At 39.2% G+C, this 20,980-nt stretch overlaps 1 protein-coding gene across 1 annotated transcript in view; it reads left to right on the forward strand.

Annotated features, from left to right (window-relative positions):
- Positions 1-10,179: 10,179 nt before the first annotated feature.
- The window catches only part of CEP128 (centrosomal protein 128), a 235,161-nt gene continuing 224,360 nt past the window's right edge, over positions 10,180-20,980 (forward strand). Inside the window, exon 1 of the mRNA XM_043986021.1 lies at positions 10,180-10,349. The gene's annotated coding sequence lies outside the window, so the exon portion shown is untranslated. The remainder of the gene's footprint in view (positions 10,350-20,980) is intronic.

A 20,980-nucleotide genomic window follows, 5' to 3' on the forward strand; every position in this document is an offset into this window, starting at 1 on the left:
TTGCTTGCCTTTTTGATGGGTTGGGGAAGGGCAGGTGGGAAGGAGAGAATTTGGAACTCAAAATTTTAAAAAAGAATGTTAAAAATAAATTATTTTAAAAAGACATATTCTCTTTCAAGACTAACAGAAACTCAAAACTCTAACAATTTTTCCAGTGCAATCTTCTTACCTCTAGCACTCAGTCTTCCTGTTCTACATCTCTGGAGGAGGAGTTACACTCCCAGTGATAGAGAGACCCCATTTTTCTATGTAGAGTATGACCATACTACTACTACTACTACTACTACTACTACTACTACTACTACTACTACTACTACCACTACCACTACTACTACTACTGCTACTGCTACTACTATACTAATAGTATTAGTACTACTACTAAATTACTTTGTCACTTAAAGTTTTTCAAAATTGCATACATATGATATAATTCATAATCTCTTCATGCTACCTTAAAAGATAAATTGCTATAGCAAAAAAAAAAAATCACTTGATATCTTAAGTCTCTCCAAAACTAGCAATGTTGGTCTTCTTATGACAGATCTGTACTTGAAGACATTCCAGTTTTTTGGAACCTGCCTGAACTTGTATTCTGGTATAGCCTTTGCTGATTGCAGTAAGAACAATATCTAAAAGGGTCTTACATTACAGATCCTTGGCTAGATCTTTTCTATTTTCTTTTTTCTTTTTTTTTGGTGGGGTAATGAGGCAACGGGGGTTAAGTGACTTGCCCAGGGTCCCACAGCTAGTAAGTGTCAAGTGTTTGAGGGGGGATTTGAACTCAGGACCTCCTCAATCCAGGGCTGGTGCTTTATCCACTATGCCACCTAGTTGCCCCCTGGCTAGATCTTTTCTTAAAAGTATTGAAGCAATCCTCTAGGTTTAATTGGCTCAGGGGATTAAAGACTTGGGACATCGCCTGACTACAAATGGGGCAGGACTTAGAACTCTTCCCTAAGGCTTCTTACTGGCCAAACCTATATTAAATGGTCAAGGGAAGCTGCAATTAGCTGAATTAATGCTGCATCCTTGATTTCTTTTCCCTGCTATGGCTAAGCAAACCTCCTTTTGTTAACAGTTAGATGGACTATGAGTACCTTTATTTCATTCCAGTATCAACACTGTGGTAGTAGACTAGCCTCTGTCAGGCCTGATCTACTACACTGATAGAGCATCACTTTTATACCATGATGACTGAAGTTGGACTTAAGTGGAAAAACTTAGATTTACATACAACCTGAGCTTATAAACTTTTTTCACATATATTATTTAGTTGGGGTGTCCAATCTTTTTCTAGAGGAACTTTAACAGCAATTATTTTTATATAGCTCTAGAAAGCATGATTTTTCAAAGGTGATTCAACTAAAATGTCTCCTATATATCTTGGCAAAGAATTTTCCAATTCAAACCACATGATAACCATGTCAATTTCTAGTAATCTGCTGAACAAATTACTAAAGTTACCTAGAAACCAATTCTTCCCCTCCTCCAATTGCATACCTCTTATACTGTGGCAGGTGGAGAAAGAAGAAATGGTGAATCATTTTAAGTAGAGCTGATTTATTTTTCTGCACTTGAATTGACCCTAACATAAATAACCCTTTGGATGTATGTAACAACACACAAATAGGAGTGGCTGTGGACCATTAAATTCCACTCCTTATATTTGAACCATTAATAGTGACATTTTAGAAAGCATTGTTCTTGTGTGCTTTATAATGGTTCTGATTTTTTAAAAGGCACTAAAAAAAGTGGAGATCATTTTTCTCCCTTTTTATCTGAGTTTTTCAGCTTGACAAAATTGTATCTGAAAATAATGCATTGGACCGTGAATTAGTAGAAGGATGGTTAAAGAGAAAAGTATGTGTTAGGAACTTTGGGACACAGATATTTTTTTAAGAGGAACGTGGTTATAGGAGAGGCTGGATTCAATATGAAGTTAGTTGAAGAGATCTGAGATAAGAAGGTAATATATGCTGATCAAGTGCTTTCTATTTACAGAAGTTGATTGGTCGTTGTCTTCTGTGATCTGAGAGGACCTACTCTGTTGGGGTCAAGGTACAAGTGTACCTAACTGTGGCTGATCTGATCAATATTATTAGCTCAGAAGGCTCTGTGACAGATTGGGCACATAGTCCAAATGAACATTTGGAATGGAGATTATTTCCAAATTCTCACATTTCACATTTCTTTTGAGCTACTGTAATTCTTTGCTCATAGAGCACAGTGTCTTCAGAGAGACCTTGAGAGTGTCCTTATATTACTACTTCTGACCTCTATTTGAGTGCTTGCCTTGTGAGAGTTCTCTGTAAAATTGTCTTTAGGTAAATGTACTTTTGGCATTTGAACAACATGGCCAACCCATTAGAGTTCCACTCTCTGCAGTAGAGTTTGAGGGCTTGGCAGTTTAGTTCAAGAAAGGACCTCCATGTCACCTTATCTTGCCAGGTGATCTTCAGAATCTTCCTAAGACAATTCAAAAGGAAGTGATTCAGTTCCCTGTTGTGGCATTGGTATATGGTCTAGGTTTCACAGGTATACAACAATGAATTCAGCACAATGGCTCTGCAGACCTTCAATTTGATATGCAGCCTAATAACTCTTTTGTCCCACACTTTCCTTTGGAACCTCCCAAACACTGAGCTAGCTCTGGTAATGTGTATGGCATTTCATCTCTGTATGTGTACATCCCTGGAAGGTATACTGTCAGGTATACTTAGGTAAATGAACTTATCCATAGCATTTAATTTTTTTTTTAAATTTATTTATTTATTTTTTTTAGTTCTCAACTTTTGTTTATACATGCTTTACAATTTCAGATTTTTCTCCCTCCCACCCCTCCCTCCCCCCTCCCCTAGACAGCAGGTAATCTGATATAGGTTATATCTATATATCTCTATACATATAGATATAGATATAGATATATATATATACACACACACATATATATACACATAATAACATTAATCCTATTTCTGCATTAATCCTGTTACAAGAGAAAGAATCAGAGCAGTGATGCAAAACCTCAAAATAGAAAGAAAAAAAAAAAACCAACAGCACCCAAAACAAAAGAAATAATATGGTTCAATCAGCATCTATACTCCACAGTTCTTTCTTTCTTTTTTTTTCTTGGATTTGGAGATCCTCTTCTATCATGAGTTCCCTGGAACTCTTCTGTACCATTGCATTGGTGAGAAGAATATAGTCCATCACAGTAGGTCAACACTCAATGTTGATGATACTGTGTACAATGTTCTTCTGGTTCTGCTCATCTCACTCATCATCAGCTTACCTAAGACCCTCCAGGTTTCTCTGAACTCTTCCTGCTCATCATTTCTTACAGCACAATAGTATTCCATTGTATTCATATACCACAACTTGTCCAGCCATTCCCCAATTGATGGGCACCCCCTCAACTTCCAATTCCTTGCTACCACGTAAAGAGCAGCTATCCATAGCATTTAAAATTTCTCCATTTACTGTAAACAATGGTTCCACATATGCATGCTATAGAAATAGATTTAAATGTAGTTGGGAAATACTTAACAAAATAGAGAAAAATACAATAAAAGATTTTTAAAAAATTTTATTTAATTTTTATTTTCAGTTCAATATTCCCCCCTTCCACCTTCTCTGTCACCCATTGAGAAAATAAGAAATACAATACCCATTATACATATAGATAATTTTAATATGTGGTTTTCTAAGTCAATATGTGACCCATAGGGATAATCATATATAGTCTAATGCCCCCTGTTTCTGAGTTCGAAGTCACTGTCGTAAGCACTTCTTGATCTCTATTGGTTGAAGGAGTTTCCTCATTGAGTTGCTTGGACCAATTAAATCATAGGTCCAGGACCTTTCCCCCACCCCCACCCCCAACTCTTAAGTATAATACAATGTTTGCTGATGATTGGCTTCAAACCCCTATAAAAAAGTTTTGCCACCATTCCCCCCCCCCCATATACCATAGGGGTAACTATCATAATGAATGAAAGGCATTGTTTGGCTAAAGAAAAGCACTATCTTCACACTTATGTCTCTGGCCCCTATCTTTGTGTGGGCTGACCCATTTTATTCCCAACCCCTCCCTTCAGAAGTGGCATTCCTTCTAGTCACCAGAAAGAGTTATCTCAAACGTGACCTAGGGATTGGAACTATGGAAGGGAAAGTTGCCCAAGGAGTTTTCTTTTGCATCTCCTTACAAGTCACCTTTTTCTAAAACAGTGCTGACTCGTTTGTGTCCAGTAGAGTCCTGATTTATGTTCTCTTTTCTCTACATTTGGAGAGCTTTAATAATAGTTAAAATCCCATCAAATCATAAAGAGGATCTCTTTTCTCTGCCTGTAGCTGACCATAACCTCCCTCTCAATTGCCTTTGAGCAAATGAAATACATAAAGGCCAGTAACGCATTTTGTTAACTATTTTTTAATCCTAATACTAACTTTTGGAGTCAAATGCAGAGTAGACTTTGAAGAGACAGAAATAAGCTTTGGAATGGGTACACAATGTGATCCCTGGAGGGAAAAGGGAGAAAGGAGAAGGGAGAAGGGAGAAGGGGAGAAGACGACTGTCACAACTGTAATTCTGGCAAAGACACTTATAGTCTTTCTGCCTTGGCTTCAAGTGGCCTGAATTCCACAGCTACAGTCTTTTCCCATCATATTATACATGTCCTTCTCCCTTAAGTGCAGTGGCTATGGCAGTTAAAGCAATAGTAGAGAGATGTTTCCCTATGCCCCTCCTTTTCCTCTCTGTCATTGTGCCCCAGAGAGACCTTAGTCCCTCCCTCCAGTATTTCCCAGGGTTGAAGCCATTTGGTTCAGAAATTGTGTCATCTTGGTGGAAAGTTCTAGAGCATCATGATGGTGGCAGGGTGTGGAGACAAACACTTGTTTTCATATACAATTAAGTGATGAGCTCTTTTGTTCACTGTGGTGACAATTTCCTTTCAGACCCTTGTCCACTTTTCAACACACATATAGTCAAATCCCATAAAAATGTCTTTTTTCCTTCCTTCCTTCCTTCCTTCCTTCCTTCCTTCCTTCCTTCCTTCCTTCCTTCCTTCCTTCCTTCCTTCCTTCCTTCCTTCCTTCCTTCCTTCCTCCTTCCCTTTCTTTCTTCACTTCCTTTTGTTCTTAAAAGATTTACTGATGTGTTTTGTTCCTATGTGTTCTTCATTTTCCAATATATTTTCCCACCTTCCTCACCCTAAGAGCCATTCCTTACAACAGAATAAAAAAGAGGAAAAGATATCTTTTTTTTTTGTTTTTGCGGGGCAATGGGGGTTAAGTGACTTGCCCAGGGTCACACAGCTAGTAAGTGTCAAGTGTCTGAGGACGGATTTGAACTCAGGAACTCCTGAATTCAGGGCCGGTGCTTTATCCACTGCGCCACCTAGCTGCCCCTGCCTGTATCTTCTTACAGAGGATAGCAACTAGGAGTGAGAGGAAAGGGATTTCTTCTTGATACAGCCCCAGGAGAATTGATGGCAACTTGCAGCTGAAGCACATGACAATAATAGACATGAATTGATACAGAGCCTGAAAGGAGATATCCTGACAATGGGCTTTCTCATTTTAGCAGAGGATAAAAACTGGGTTATTGTGAAATTTCCAATAGAAGCACATGACAGAAGCAGAATGTGTTATCCCAGATGACTTGATAGGAGTCTCAGTTTTGTATTTAATGAGTAACCCCAAGCTTAAAAGTTCTTGCGTTTGTGTTGTTGAAAATTAAATATAGTTTTTATTTACCTGTCTCCTACAAAAATAATAATAAACAGATCAGAGAAATAAATTATATAATATCTCCTACAAAAGACAGATCAGAGAACATGTCTCCTACAGGACAAAACCAGATTAAATCAGAGAAATTATTTTTCATAATTTCTCCTACAGGAAAAACCAGACCAAAGACAGACAGGAAAGCATAATATCAATTTATTTTGTCCCAAGAAACAGTATAAGCATGATCATGCCGGAGACCCTTCCAAAGTAGGGAGCTCAAAGACTCCCTCTTTCTAAAGGTTTTTAAGGTTTCTTTGCTTACTGGTTACAAAATAACTTCACTAGGCATGATGCAAATCAGCCCAAAGCAAATACTACAAATGTAAATTAGTTAAACAATACAAATCAGTTTAACAGCTCATTTTAAAGCAGATGCTGTGGTTAGATTATGTGGATCTGGGAAGGGTATAATCAAAGGCAGGGATTTCTAGATAGTTGATCAGGAGAACAATAAGATCTATTTATTTTCTTGGGAAAGGAGATAGTGAATAAGAATTTCAAAGGGACATTTAAATTTGTTTATTCTTTTGGGGAAAGTAATTAGGGACTGTCTGGCTTCAGTTTGAAGTCTGAGCAAAGGGCATTTTGCTCCTATTAATCTAGGGTCTCATAAAATCCATTTGGATAATAAGGCAGCTCCATCAAATTTAGGTGATCCATACATTCATATTAACAGTGTTCACCTTCATAAAGCCTCTCCTTGTTGAATAGGCTTCTCTATTATGGCTCTTTTGTCAACTATTGAATGACTTCATGGATGTCTCACTTTGTTCCAGTGTCAAACATAAACTCAGGTCATGGCTGGGCCCTGCCCACTCCAGGGTCTTAGCCAGAGTATAAGCCCAAATTCACTCCCTTTTGTGGGGTTAGTAGTGAGGGAGAGGCAGGTTATCTGAAAGCTCTAAGTGTTTCTGTATCTTTTTAGGGATTCTTGTAGGTGCTTTGCAAAAAAATTTGAATTTTTAATGGTGTGAAACAAAGGCTATTAAATATAGGTGTTCACATTGTATTTTGTGAGCTTATACATAATAATATTAATTAGACATGATAACATTAATATATTATACATAATAATATTAATAATTAGCATTTATATAGATGTGCCTATGTGCCATGCATTATGCTAAGCACTTTACAAATATTTTATTTCATCTCTTTAAGAACCCTAAGAGGTAGGTGCTATTATTATCCCTACTTTTTACAGTTGAGGAACTGTGAGAACCAAGAAAGCATGAGGTGACCTTTCTGAGATTTCGAAGGTCAGATTGGCACCCTGAAGTTACCTCTATTCACAGACAGCCTTTAGGTCATGTCAATCAATGGACTTGAATTCGACCAGCCAATTAGCTTGGAGCTGTGTGTGGGGACCGCCCCTCTTCCTGTCCCTTACAGAGCTTCCACTGGAGGAGACTCAGGTGGCAGAAGAAGCAGGCCAGGGTAGACAGGTTTCCTATCTTTCTGAACTTCACGTATTCTCTCTTGGATAACTAGGTAAAGGTGGCTTTCTCTCTCTCTCTCTTTGCTAACCCCTAATATACTTTAATAAATGCTTAAAAGCCTAAATTGTTGCTGAATTTATAAGTAAACCTTAGCTAATTCTCCCCCCACACTGGGGCGGGGCAGGGGGGGGCAGTAAGGACACACACATTAGATTTTAAACATCACAAAACTAAGACAGATGGAGGTTAAGTGATTTGCCCAGGGTGAGCCAATGAGAAAGTGTGTGAGGTCTGATTTGAACTCAGGTATTCCTGACTTCAAACACCCCACCCCACATTCTTTTAATAAAATGGGGACTTCCCTTACATACATTTGGGGCAATCTAGAAATTTCCCTTTTATTTAGTCAGCCTCCTTCCATCACTTAAATTTGCTTCCTTATGTCTCAGAATTTCATTAAGGGGAAACCCTAGATTTAAGTTTGCTATGTTTTAGAAAGTTTATAAAATATAATAATCCTTAAATTAGTCTCTCATTTCACTCAGGAGCCCTCTGGCCCAATAGGGTAGAAGAATTTTTTTCATTCTGACATTCTGAGTGAGTTCATCCTCATTGTCTCTCACATACTCTATCTGTACTTTTCTCCTCTCCTTTTCAGGAGTGTGAAAGAGCTAGCTCCAATTCCTTCTGGGAGTCAATTTTTAAAATTTTTAGGGAGCAGTTACACTTCTGAAGTCAGCAAATGCTGCAAATAAGAGTTTGGTTTCTTTATTTTGCTGACTGTCTGGACTTAAGACAGTGATGGAGAAAATGTTAATGCAGATTAATCTTAAAAGTGTGTTCTGACTATGTTTCTTCTCCTCCCCCCCCCCTTTCTTCTTCTCTTACCCTTTCCCCTTCAGAAATAATGAAACATACAACCAGGAACAGTTAGGATTCATCTCTCTAGTGAGCATTAGTATAATTTAAAACAGAAGATTTAAATAGAATTTAAAGAGTAAGAATAAAGATTAGGAATAAACATTTACCCGGGGAGGATACTATCCTGGCACTTGTCGGCATGTTACTTGTAAAGAAAACTTCATTGACAATCTCTCCCCCAGGTCTCATCTATTCTAACTTGGATCAGGGTAGAAGTGAAGTCCAGTGGCTCTGAAATTCCAGCTAGGAAAGTCATCCCTACTCTAGTCTGTCTCTCTAACCTCTATTTTGTGTGCTTACTCTTGCATGTTTGAATCAATCCCTATATTCTGATTCACACATCCCTCTTGCTAATCACTGAAGCTTTTCTCTACCATGGAAATGTCTCCAAATGCAGATAAGGTGGTTCAGTGGATAGAGTGAGCTGGACCTGCAGTCAGGCAGATCCTCAGTCCAACCATCCTCAGACTCTTACTAGCTCTGTGGCTGCCGAAAGTCACTTAACTTTGGTCTGCCTTACTTTCTTCATCTATAAAAAGGGGATTAAAAATAGTCCCTACCTCCCAGGGTGTTGTGAGGATAAAATGAGATATTTGTTAAGTTGTTTGCAAACATTAATATATCACAGAAATGCTAACTATTATAATTATACATGTTCACAGGTAAATACATATGTCAAATTTCTTTGTATCCCCAAGCTTAATAAATATTTATTAACGACTCACTGATTCTAGTGGCAATAACAACTGAGGGAAATGAGATGATTGCAGTCTTCAATTGTCAGGAAAATCTTCTAGAAAAAGATTAAACTTGAGCTGAAATAAAAAAAAAATACTTTATCCCCCCCAATTAACATGTAATGATATTTTTTAAACATTCATTAAAAAAAAATTGAGTTCCAAATTTTCTCCCTCCCTTATATCCCTTCCCCCAGACGGTAAGCACTTTGATGCAGGTTATAATGTGCAGTTATGCAAAACATTTCCATATTAGTCATGTCGTGAAAGAAGACACAGACCCAGTGATGGGGGGAGGGGATCATGAAAAAAAAAATGAAGACAGTGAAAAATAGTATGCTTCGATCTGCCTTCAGACTCCAACAGTTCTTTCTCTGGAGGTGGATCGCATTTTTCATCGTGAGTTCTTTGGAATTGAGTATAGGTAAGTCATGCAAAATTGGTCAACGTGCAATATTGCTGTTATTGTGTACAGTGTTCTGCTCATTTCACTTTGTCTCACTTCGTGTAAGTTTGGGTTGAAATTTTAAGGGATCTGCACCTTCAAGAGGTTGGGGTGTGGCGTGTAGCCCACCTATTTCTGTATGAGGAGAGCTGCTTGTGCAAAGACACAGAGGTGGGAGCTGGAATGTCAGATGGGGAACCGGAAGAAGGTCTGATTGGTTGAAAAAGAGAGTGAATGAGGGAAATTAACACTTAAATCTGCACAGATAGGTGGTATTGTGCTATATTGTGCCGGACTTTACAGACCAAAACAGGATAATTTGTTTTTTTATCCTAAGGGCAATGGGGAGTCACTGAAGAAGTAATTTGGAGTTGGTGGAAAATGTAATGAATATAGAGTCATCAGACTTGTGGCTGGTTCATGATCATAAGACTTTTGGTTAGACCAAAGGACCTAATACAGTGTGTCCACATCCATCACTGTTGGAGCCGGGGTCCTCCCTCAATCAGCAGGAGTATAAAAGCATGAGAAATCCGCACCACCTGTTGACATTGCTCCAGATAATTTCCCCTCTCAGGTTACTGGCCCTTTAAACCAAATTATAGGAAGAGGGAAGGGGAAGGGACGCAGCTGGGGCAGTTGCCAGACGTCTTTCTAAGTCCTGGGACGCGGGTACAGGCTTCTAGGCTTCTTCCGGGAGAACCACCGGGCGGCTCCCCCACAACTCTTCATGGGACTTGCAGTCCATTTTCTCTCCTCTCGTTGTCTCTGTGGTTGGTCCGTCGCCGTCACCAGCTACATGGACTACATCTCCCAGAAGGCCACGGGGCAGCAGCGGGGGGTCCACTACAGCATCCACGGCTGGGCGGCTAGTTCAAGTTGCCATAGCTGCGGAGTCTGGGGAAGAGAAGAGTCAGTTGCGCCGGCTGCTTCTGGTCAGTTGCAACTTTTTGCAACGGCTAGGTTGGAGTTAGCGATGATTAGGCGCTGAGGGCCTCCGGCCCTCTCCTTTCTTAGGTATGTGCCACTCCCCATCCAGTCCCTGTCCTCATCCTCCCTCCCCAGCCCCCAGGGGTTTTGCTGGGCCCTGGTTCTCTGAGTATTGGGGCCGGAAGGGTCGAGAGGGAGGGAGTCCTTAGGCCAGGGGCTGTCAGCTACGTTACCCAACGAGGTCGCAACTTAGGGAAACGGACGTGAATTTGTTCTTTGGTTGCATTCACAGCGGCACACAGAGTGACAGCTGCTTTCTCCTCTTTGGTCAGTCCCACATCTCTTGTATTGAGTCTTCTGCTGGGTGCCTTATTGAAAAAAAAAAAACACATGAACCTAAGGAGGGCGGCCAGGTGGGCAAGAGGCAGATGCTTCGGGACTGGAGACCATGCCCTAGGAGGTTCGGTTGATTATTGCAGTCTTCAGTTTTTTAAAGAGATGCTATGTTGAATAGGCCAATCAGCAAGCATTTATTAACCGCCTGCTATGTGTCCGTCACTATGCTAAGTGCTGGGGATACATTCAGAGAAAGACGCCTCCCCCCTCCCCCCCCCAAAAAATGGTTCCAGCCCTCAAGAAGCTCACATTTTAATGGAAGGACACAGTGTGCGAACAAAACTGTACATATAAAATGTGTAGGGTGTCCCAGAAGGCTTAAGACTAATTGCAGTTGGCCTTCAAGTCCATTTCAAGCAAGATATAAAAGCCCAGCATATCTTTATGTTTGAAGGTTAGTTTCACTGTAATTGGACACACACTTGGTACTATTTGTATGGTATTATCTTAATACCATTAAGAGCTTAAAACTGCCCTAAGACTTTTTGCAACATCCTGTATGCCAGAGGTGATCCCAGAGAGAAGGCACTACAGTGAAGGGAGGGATGAGGAGTTGGGAAAGTCATCTTTCAGAAGGCAGAATTTCAAATGAAATCGGATTAGAGTACTCTCCTTGGCCCTAGTAGGCAGGACTATAAGTTTTAAGAGTTAGAGCTGAGGGGGCAGCTAGGTGGTGCAGTGGTTAGAGCACTGGCCTTGGATTCAGGAGGACCTGAGTTCAAATCTGGCCTCAGACACTTGACACGTACTAGCTGTGTGACCCTGGGCAAGTCACTTTAACCCGTTGCCCCGCGGCCCCCCCCCCCCCAGATTTAGAGTTGAGTGAGATCTTAGAGATCAACCTTTTCATTTTACATACAAGGAAGCTGAGGCCCAAGAAAAGGAGAATAACTTGCCCAAGGTGACACATATGTAGAATGTGTCAGATTTGGTCCTCTGATTCTAAATGTGGCACTCTTTTCACTACACCCCTGCTTAGGATCCAAGTCCATGATATCTCTTTCCATGATACCATGGAAAATTGCAAAAGGAGATCGAGGCTTACTGCAATGAGAAACTTCCCAATAATTAGGGTTTTCTAGAAGTGGAATGGGTAAACAGGTGGTCTTGATGACCACTTGTCTGGAAATATTATAGAAGGTGTCCTTGTTCAGGCATGAGATGCTATACAGGGAACTTCCTACTTTATAATTCTGTGTCTGTGTATTTGTGGAAGATTTGGTACCTAATGGAATGAATCTCCATTGAGAAAGTCACTGTGCAAGGCAGCCTCCTCCAATACTTGTATGTGAAAGTCTAAACTAGTCATTTGAGTTGGAAGATATATGTGTATGTGTGATACATATCTATACACACACACACACACACACACACACACACACACTCTAGAGGACAACTGAGTATTAATGTAGAAGACCTTTATTTGAATTATTTTTAATTTCTTTTCTGGGAGTTGGGGACGGGAGCCCTAATTAGCTGTGTTATTGGATTTCACTCGTCCAGTCCTAGTTATTAGAAAGAAGTGTAAAAATTGTGCTTTGTATGAGTTGGTTCTCTGGATTTATTTACTTTTTAGTCCCTAATAGGTGAACCCACAAATTTGTATCAGTTATTCTAAATGAATGTTTATAGCTTATCCCATGACTCTGTGCAAGTGGATGTAGTTTCCATTTTTCTATTCTATTTCTTGTCAGAAATTTCTATCCTAGTACCCTTTGGTAATGTGGGGTACCTCTAACCATTTGCCACTTATTTTTTTAATAAACGTACTGTTCCTTATTTCAGAACAGGTTGCAGGGATGTTCTCTGATTGATTTTTATATAGGCAAGCACCACTTTTCAGGAATATTATATTAGGCCTCTTGCTGACAATAGTCTTAGAAATAAGCAAATGTCAATTCAGTCAGAAGTTAGAAAGGATTCATAGGTCCAGAAACTACAAAAAACAAGGTCAGGCCTAAGAGGAACTAGATTTTCCTGATTTCAGGGAAAATAAAAAATTTTAAGCATACAGCTTAGTTCATTTTCATCTGAGAAGCATCTCCAGAACCAATCAGCTTATAAAATATATTTTTTCATTTAAGAGTGGGATAGGGTGGGGATGTATGGGTAATTTACTGTATTCAAGTGCTTGATTTCAGGAGTAAGTCAAGAAATCAAAATCAAAAGGATCATGTTCATTTGAGGTATTGGTTTTCTTTAAATCACAAGATTGACATACAGTATAATGGTGTTGAATGTATTGATGTACTCTGGGGATGTGCTACCATACATACCATATGTTATTAAAGCAAACTGAACAGGCTGAAGAAATTGCATTTATGTATCTTCAAAATGTAAATTTGACTTTTGTAATTGTAGAGAATACCCTTTGGCCTGTGTGCTTGTGGATAAAGATTTGCTGGTTGTGCACTTGGATGGCGTCAATATTCTTTCTGATCTCTGATATGTTCATTTCAACATTTATTATGTATTTGCTATATGCAAAGCACTATGATAGGAACTGGTGAGGGGTGTGGGGGTTGGGCATGCAACCAAGAAAGAGATAAGGCCCCTGTTCTCATGAAGTTTATAGTATGTCATGTGTATAAAGAGAGTAAATTAACTTTATTTTTATTATTTTAAAAACTTTAAAGTTGTAGGTGTCTTTACCTCTTGTTTTATTTATCTATAGGTGGTTTGGGAAAAGTAGAGGGGGCAGCCAAAGTTCATCAAACATACTGAATAGGCTGTTTGCCCCAAACTTCGTGGTCCTGACGAAATGATAGAAAGGAGAGGTATGTTTATAAGGAAAGCACAGATCTCAGAGGAGAGCAGTAAGGAATTTTGGGGGTTTGCTTTGTAAGGAAGTATGTTTTCTTTTGGCGTTTCTGTATTTGAGGGAAAGAAGAAGTAGAAACTGGACCTTGGAAATGTAGTTATTTTGGGTTTAAGAATAATTTTTTTTTTTTTTTGCAGGGCAATGGGGTTTAAGTGACTTGCCCAGGGTCACACAGCTAGTAAGTGTCTGAGGCTGGGTTTGAACTCAGGTCCTCCTGAATCCAAGGCTAGTACCTTATCCATTGCGCCACCTAGCTGCCCCCATTTAAGAATAATTTTAGGGGCAGCTAGGTGGCACAGTGGATAAAACACCAGCCCTGGATTCAGGAGGACCTGAGTTCAAATCCGACCTCAGACACTTAACACTTATTAGCTGTGTGACCCTGGGCAAGTCACTTAATCCCAATTACCTCACACACAAAAAAAAGAATAATTTTATTCACAGATGAGGCTTGCTAAAAGAAAATCCAATCCACAAAAATTTTACATAAAAAACGGATTATTAGCTTTTCACCACTGGGCTTATTTGAAGAGTGGGTTTATATTAGAGGTATAATGGTATGGACTTGGAGTCAAGAAACAAGGTCAGATCTTGGCTTGGTTACTTTATAACTGTGTGATCATGTACAAGTCATAACTTCTTAGTGTTTCAGGCTCATTTTTAATAAAATGGGGATAAAATAGTAACTATTTGAGGAAAATACTTTTATAAAACTTGAGGCTATATAAATGCGTTATTTCTTAAAATTAATTTAGGGTCAACTTTTTAGAAATCATGCTATTTGGATACAAATTACTATAATTGTTGTTCCTTATTTTCAAAAGCTCTTTGAGCTGTTAGAGCTATCAATCCTTAAATTATTTTTAAATATCCTTAAAAGGAATAAATATAGTGAGAATTTGAGTTATGTATACGGTGATCTAATTTAACAAGAGCCACAAACACAAGAACTGTAAATAGGAAATCTCTAACTTCCGTCTAGGCCTATTACTCTACTTTTTTTAAACCATTGATGATATAACCAGTAGTATAAAGGGAATTCAGATATACAAGTATATCTCTTGGCCTTTCTTATAATTCTTTCTTTGAGGTTATGGGCTCAATGATCATATCTGTGTAGATGTTGGGTTTTTTTTGTTTTTGCGGGGCAATGGGGATTAAATGACTTGCCCAGGGTCACACAGCTAGTAAGTGTCAAGTGTCTGAGGCCGGATTTGAACTCAGGTACTCCTGAATCCAGGGCCGGTGCTTTATCCACTGCGCCACCTAGCTGCCCCCCATATCTGTGTAGATGACACCCTAATCCTTCTTCTGAGCTCTAGATGTTCATCAGCTATTGTAACACACCTTTATCTAATTGTGTCATAGTCAGCTCAAGCTCAGCACATCTACAGTGAATATCAAGATCTTTTTCCTGAAAACCTGCCTTTGCTTCATACTTCCTTATTTTTATTGAAGGCATCTTCATCTTTCTAATTGATCATATTTGCAGTCTTAGAATCATTCTCTACTTTCCAATCTCCTTCCACTAATTTATCGGTTTTCATCAGTTATCAAAGTCTTGTCAATTCTACCTTCGAAGGATTTCTCACATCAATCTCCTTTTCTCTAGCCATGAGGCAACCACCCTAGGTAAGTCTCTCATCACCTTTCATCTGGATTATTGCCTCCAGATTGTTCTCCATTTTTTCAGGTTTTCTTCTCTCTAATGCATCCTCCATACAACTACAAAAATATTTTTCATAAGGTACAGATAATATCATGACATTTCCCCCACTCAAGCATCTTCAGTGGTTTCCTATTATACAATAAAATACAATTTCCTAAGCTTGTGTGATGTTTAAAATCTAAATGTTTGGTTAATTTAAAGTAAAAGCTTTAGCACCAGTCTTTGGGCATTAAGCATTTATTAAAGCATACCAGGTATTAGTAAAAAGAGAACATGTGGAGTTCAGAAAGTTAAGAAAAGGCCTATTTAGCCTAGAGTTCCAGCCTGTTCTGGTTCTTCCTCAAGTCCTCCACCACAAGCCTGCTTCAGCCATGAACTGCCCCTACAAAGTGAGTGTGGAAGCTTCTTATACGTCCAGAGCATAGGTAGTCCTTACACACTGCTTCAATCTGATTGGTTAACATCATCCAAATCCATTGGTTCACTGGACTTGAAGGTGGTCTCCTGTTGAGTTTAAAGTCCTTAGCTTCTGAGACCACCACCCTCTTAAGGGCTGGCCAGGTGTGGTTACAATCTAATTAACTTGAAGTAGGCTAATCAGTAAAGTTGATCACTCTCACTTAATTCAATCAGTTTAGATTAATCTCCAGGTGGGGCCTTTGAGTATCTGCCAAATCCCATTATTTTCTCACACTTGACAATTAAATCCCTTTACATTTAGACAACCTTTAAATTTAAATTTAGATAACCTTTCTAGATCTATTTCACACTATATCCTTTTATATACTCTGAGGCCCAGGGAAGTAAAATGATTTGCCCAAGATCACACCATAAGATACTCTTAGTACTCTTTCCATTGTATGACATTAACTTAACAGGATGTCCCTTTGTAGGAATATCTATTCCATTCAACAAGCATTTATTATATATCCACTGTGTGGGAGACATTGTTGTGCATTGGAAAACATACTGACTCTGGAGTCAGAATATTTGGATTCAAATCTTGCTTCTGATACTTTATCCCTGTGTGACCTGGGGCTAATGATAAAAATAGCTTACATTTATATAGCACTTTAGTATTTGCAATATGCTTGACAAACATTGCATTGCATATTCTCTGCAGAACAACACTGTTATTATTATTATTATTGTTATCCTGTTACAGATGGGGAAATTGAGACAGATAGCAGTTAGTTGCCTAGGGTCACTCAGCTAGTAAGTATCTGAGGCTGACTTTGAACTTAGGTCTTCTTATTTCCAGGTCCAGTGCTCAATCTGCTAAACTACTTAACTATCATTTAATATTCCTGGGCTTAAATTTTCTTCCCTATAAAATGAGATGTTTGGACTAGGTGGCTTTAGATGTGTGATCCTATGTCCTATTCACTTTGCTAATCACTGGCAATACAAAGACAACAATCTTGAAAGTTTCTCCCTTAAATTCTATTGGGTGGAAACAATGTGTACACAGATAAGTCAATATAAAGTAATTACAAAGTGATTTTGAGGGAGAGGAAGTGCTTCCTGCTGTGAGGATCTGGAAGGGTATCACAAAGGAAGTATTATGTGAATCAGCCTAAGGATTCCACTAGGGAAGAGGTGACTGAGGCAGGGAGCATTCCACAGCCTGGGCAGTGACTAAGAGACAGGCATTGGAGTGTCATTTATAGGAAGCAGCAAGCCATTTTATTTGTTGCAATGGAAAACATCAATGGAAGGAATACCAGGAAAGATAGGCTGGAGCCAGTTTATGAAGGACTTTCAAGGACAAATGGAAGAATTAGTATTTGATCCAAGAGGCAATAGGGAGCCATTGGGAGTGATATAGTCAGACTTCTGCTTTCAGAAAATCACTTTGATAGCTGTATAGTGATGAATTGGGAAGGGATTGGGATGAATTGGGATGAATAAATTTTGGGCCAGAGTAATAAGATTAAAGGGCTCAGACTGTGAAAAGCTTTGAATATCCAGTTAAGAGGATTGGACTTTATTTTGTAGTCTGTGGGAGCCATTCGACAAGTTTTGATGAGGGAAATGTTGTTTGTTTCTTTTTTTTTTCAGTTGTATCTGAAACTTTGTGACACCATTTGGGGTTTCCTTGGCAAAGAAATTGGAATGGTTTTCCATTTTCTTCTCCAGCTCATTTTACAGATGAGGAAATTGAGACAAACAAGGTTGAATAGCCCAGGGTCGTACAGCTAGTAAATGTCTAAGGCTGAATTTGAATTTTGGTCTTCCTGACTCCAGGCCTAGCACCCTATCCATTGTCCCACCTAGTTACCCATCATTAGGGAAATAACACAATTAAAAAGATACATAAGGAGATTAATCTGGTAGGGATTACCACCAATGAATTGGAGTAGGGGAGAAATTGGAGGTAGGAAGAACTAGTTGCAGTAATAGAGATATCAGGTTATGAGAGCCTAAACTAGAACTGCAAAAGGAGGGGGCTAATAAATGTAAGAAAAATTGTTGAAAAAGAATTGTCACGGGGTGGCTAGGTCGCGCAGTGGATAAAGCACCAGCCCTGGATTCAGGAGTACCTGAGTTCAAATCTGGCCTCAGACACTTGACACTTACTAGCTGTGTGACCCTGGGCAAGTCACTTAACCCCCATTGCCCCGCAAAAAAAAAAAAGAAAAAGAATTGTCAGGACTTGGTGGATGATTGGATGTAAGAGGTGAAGGAGAGAGAAGTCTATCTTTTTGGGGTTAACTGCCAGTAACTTTGAAATGTGTCAGGTTCTTGGGTAATGATACTAAAACAGTTTCATCTATACTTAGGTTTTCCTCAACTTCTGTTTTTTGGAATAGTTGGTTGAACTTGAAAATGTTCTCTTAAAGATTTTTTATGAAATGGGAAGAAAGAAAGGGGAACGGAAAGAATGCAAAGTAATGAACCAGGGAAGAGACTTTACAGACTTGGAGGGAAGGGGGTTGGCATGGAACTTTCACTTATCTGACCCCAACAAAGTGGTATTGCACACACAGTGTTTAGTGTCGAAATACATTAAATTCAACAGAGAAATAGGCAGAAACAGGGAGAGGGAGAGGGTGGAGTTTAAGAGATGAAGTGGGGGGCAGCTAGGTGGCGCGGTGGATAAAGCACTGGCCCTGGATTCAGGAGGACCTGAGTTCAAATCCGGCCTCAGACACTTGACACTTACTAGTTGTGTGACCCTGGGCAAGTCACTTAACCCTCATTGCCCTGCAAAAAAAAAAAAAAAAAAGAGATGGAGTGGTATTGAGGAGGGTATAGAAACAAAAGAAACAAATTCTGGAAGGTAAATGGTAGAAGGAGGCTTAATAACAAAGGGAAAAAAGTGTAAGAATCAGTGATTAGGGTCTGAGGGGAGTGGATATTTACTGTTTCAGTTGTAGATTACTAATATTAAGTCACATTTCTTTTCTTTTATCATGTTCTTACTCTCCCTTGTTGTCTTTTTGACTGTTTATGACAGAGAAAAAAACATATGCTTTTGATTGAAGGAAATAGATGATTAACAATAAAAAACTGTTAATGTTAATGGATTGAAATTACCCATAAAATTGGAGAGAGGAGAAGAATGGTGTAGAAGGTAGAAACTAACAGTATGTTGTTTATAATAAATATGCTTGAACCATAAGTATTCACAGTTAAAATGGGGAAATGGAGCAGAATTTATTATGGTTCAGGCAAACTAAAGAAAATCAGTGGTAGAAATCATGATCTCAGATAAGGCAACAGTAAAATATAGACATTGTTAAAACATTGAAGCAGCAAAACTGCATTATCTTTTGTAAAAATATTTTTGATGACTAGCCTAATTTGGGGGCTAATCTGACTGGGGTACTAATCTGGGGCTTGTGACTAACTGACTGGCTATCTGACTTTGTTTAATTTAATATGGGCCGTTTATAAAGTTCCATCACACTGCTCCACACCCAAATTGATAAGCAAAATATTAAGAAGCCTCTTAATTAAATAATCAAAGCAGAGTTTATTTATGAGATACTATTTCAAATTAAGAATACAGGGAAATAAAATGTACAACCTGATTGCTTTCCTGCAGTCTCTTTCCACTGCATCTCTTTCCCCCCTGCTGCTCTTGGAACTTCTTGAATACAATAGGGGCCTTAGCTGCCTCCGGCCTCAGGGCACGTTACACTTTCCCTGGTTTGTAATAAGGCCTGTAACCTTTTTAATACAATAAGGGCCTTAGCCAAGCCCCTTTCACTTTGTAAATCCCCCTGCTTCTAACTTTCCTCTCCTTACTGCCACTGCTGAACCCCTGTGTTTCTCTCTCACCTTCCTTCTGTCTGTCTGCTCCGTCAGTCTGCCCTTCGGCCTCTCTTTTCCCTGCTCCTAGTCCTTCTAGTCTTCTCCTGCATCCTTGTAGCCCCATCTCTAGTCCGAACCTCTGAGTCTTGTCCGCAGGCTTCCAGTCCTCCTGTCAGCCCCCATAGCTTGTCAGCTTCCCCTGCTTTTAACCCCCAGGTCTATATATACCTTTTCTTCTCTCCACTCAAATCTCAAGGCTTCCTGCACCCCCACAGACCAAGCTAATCCGCTAGCCAGCGCTGCGGCTGGGGGGGTGGGGTGGTGTTGTGCTCGAGCAGCTCGTGCCTCAGCACAGGCTATTCAGGATCTCTCGGATAGCTCCACTCAGGTCGGAGGGAGCTGGGGGCTTTTTCTTCCCCCAGCTGTCTGACCTGGTGTCTTGTATAGCCCACGGGGCTTTTGGGCTCAGCTGAAGCAGAGGGGGAGGGGCACCAGCCCCTCCCACACAAAAGAGACCCTGAGGGCCTAAGGCTTTCCAATCTCAGCCCAAAGGTAGGGTCCCCAAAGCAAAATAAATTTCCACACTTTAAAGGCTCCATGGAGAATGAAATAATGTCAATATTTATCAAATATGTGCCAAATGTTCCACAAGTTACCTTTTAAGTACTTAAAAAAATTAGTTAAAGCATAGTGATAGAGTAACACTATTTTAGAATCATTAGATTCTCTAAAACCATGATTAAAAAAACCCTCAAAAAACTTGTCCATTATATTTTAAGAGATGCCAGTGCCTTCCCTCTTAAATTACCTCCAATTTTTCTTGTATATATTTTGTATATAGCGTATAGAGTTATTTGTGTGTTGTTTCCTCCATTAGAATGTGAGCATGCTGAGGGCTAGGGAAATTTTTACCTTTCTTTTTATCCCTAGTACAGTGCCTGGCACATAGTCATTGCTCAATAAATTCTTGTTGACTGACAAAAAAAATCATGAATGAAAATTTCTCAGATCTGTTAGGATGAGGGAGCAAATTAAAGCTAGGAAGAATCCACCAATTACCTCCTGAAAGAAATCTCTAAAGGAAAAGTCCTAGGAATGTCATAGCCAATATTCACACTCCCACATTAAAGAAAAAAATTACAGTTAGCATCTGTAAAGAGGTGGTTTGGGTAAAAAGGAATTGTACTCAGGATCATACAAAACCTGGCAGTTTATTCAATAATTGAGAGAAGATATTGGAATATAATATTCTGAAAGGCAAAAGATAAGGATTTATACCAAAAATAAGACCCCGCAGAGCTGTGTATAATTTTATGGAGAAAAAAATGGATCTTTAGTGGAATAGAGGACTTTTAAGTATTCCAGATGAAAAGAACAGAGTTGATTAGGAACTTTGAAATATGAACAAAAATCAAAAGAAACCAAGAAAGGTAAATTTATTTGAGCATTTAGAGGGTTCTTTATGATGATGGTGTTCTAACTATATTCATTCTGGTCTGGGTGTATGTATATTCCAGGACCACTTGGATTTACAATTACATTGCATTAAACATTTGAAAAATTCTAACATGT

This window comes from Dromiciops gliroides, chromosome 2, assembly GCF_019393635.1.
Source record: "Dromiciops gliroides isolate mDroGli1 chromosome 2, mDroGli1.pri, whole genome shotgun sequence".
In the NCBI taxonomy this organism is placed as follows: Eukaryota; Metazoa; Chordata; class Mammalia; order Microbiotheria; family Microbiotheriidae; genus Dromiciops; species Dromiciops gliroides.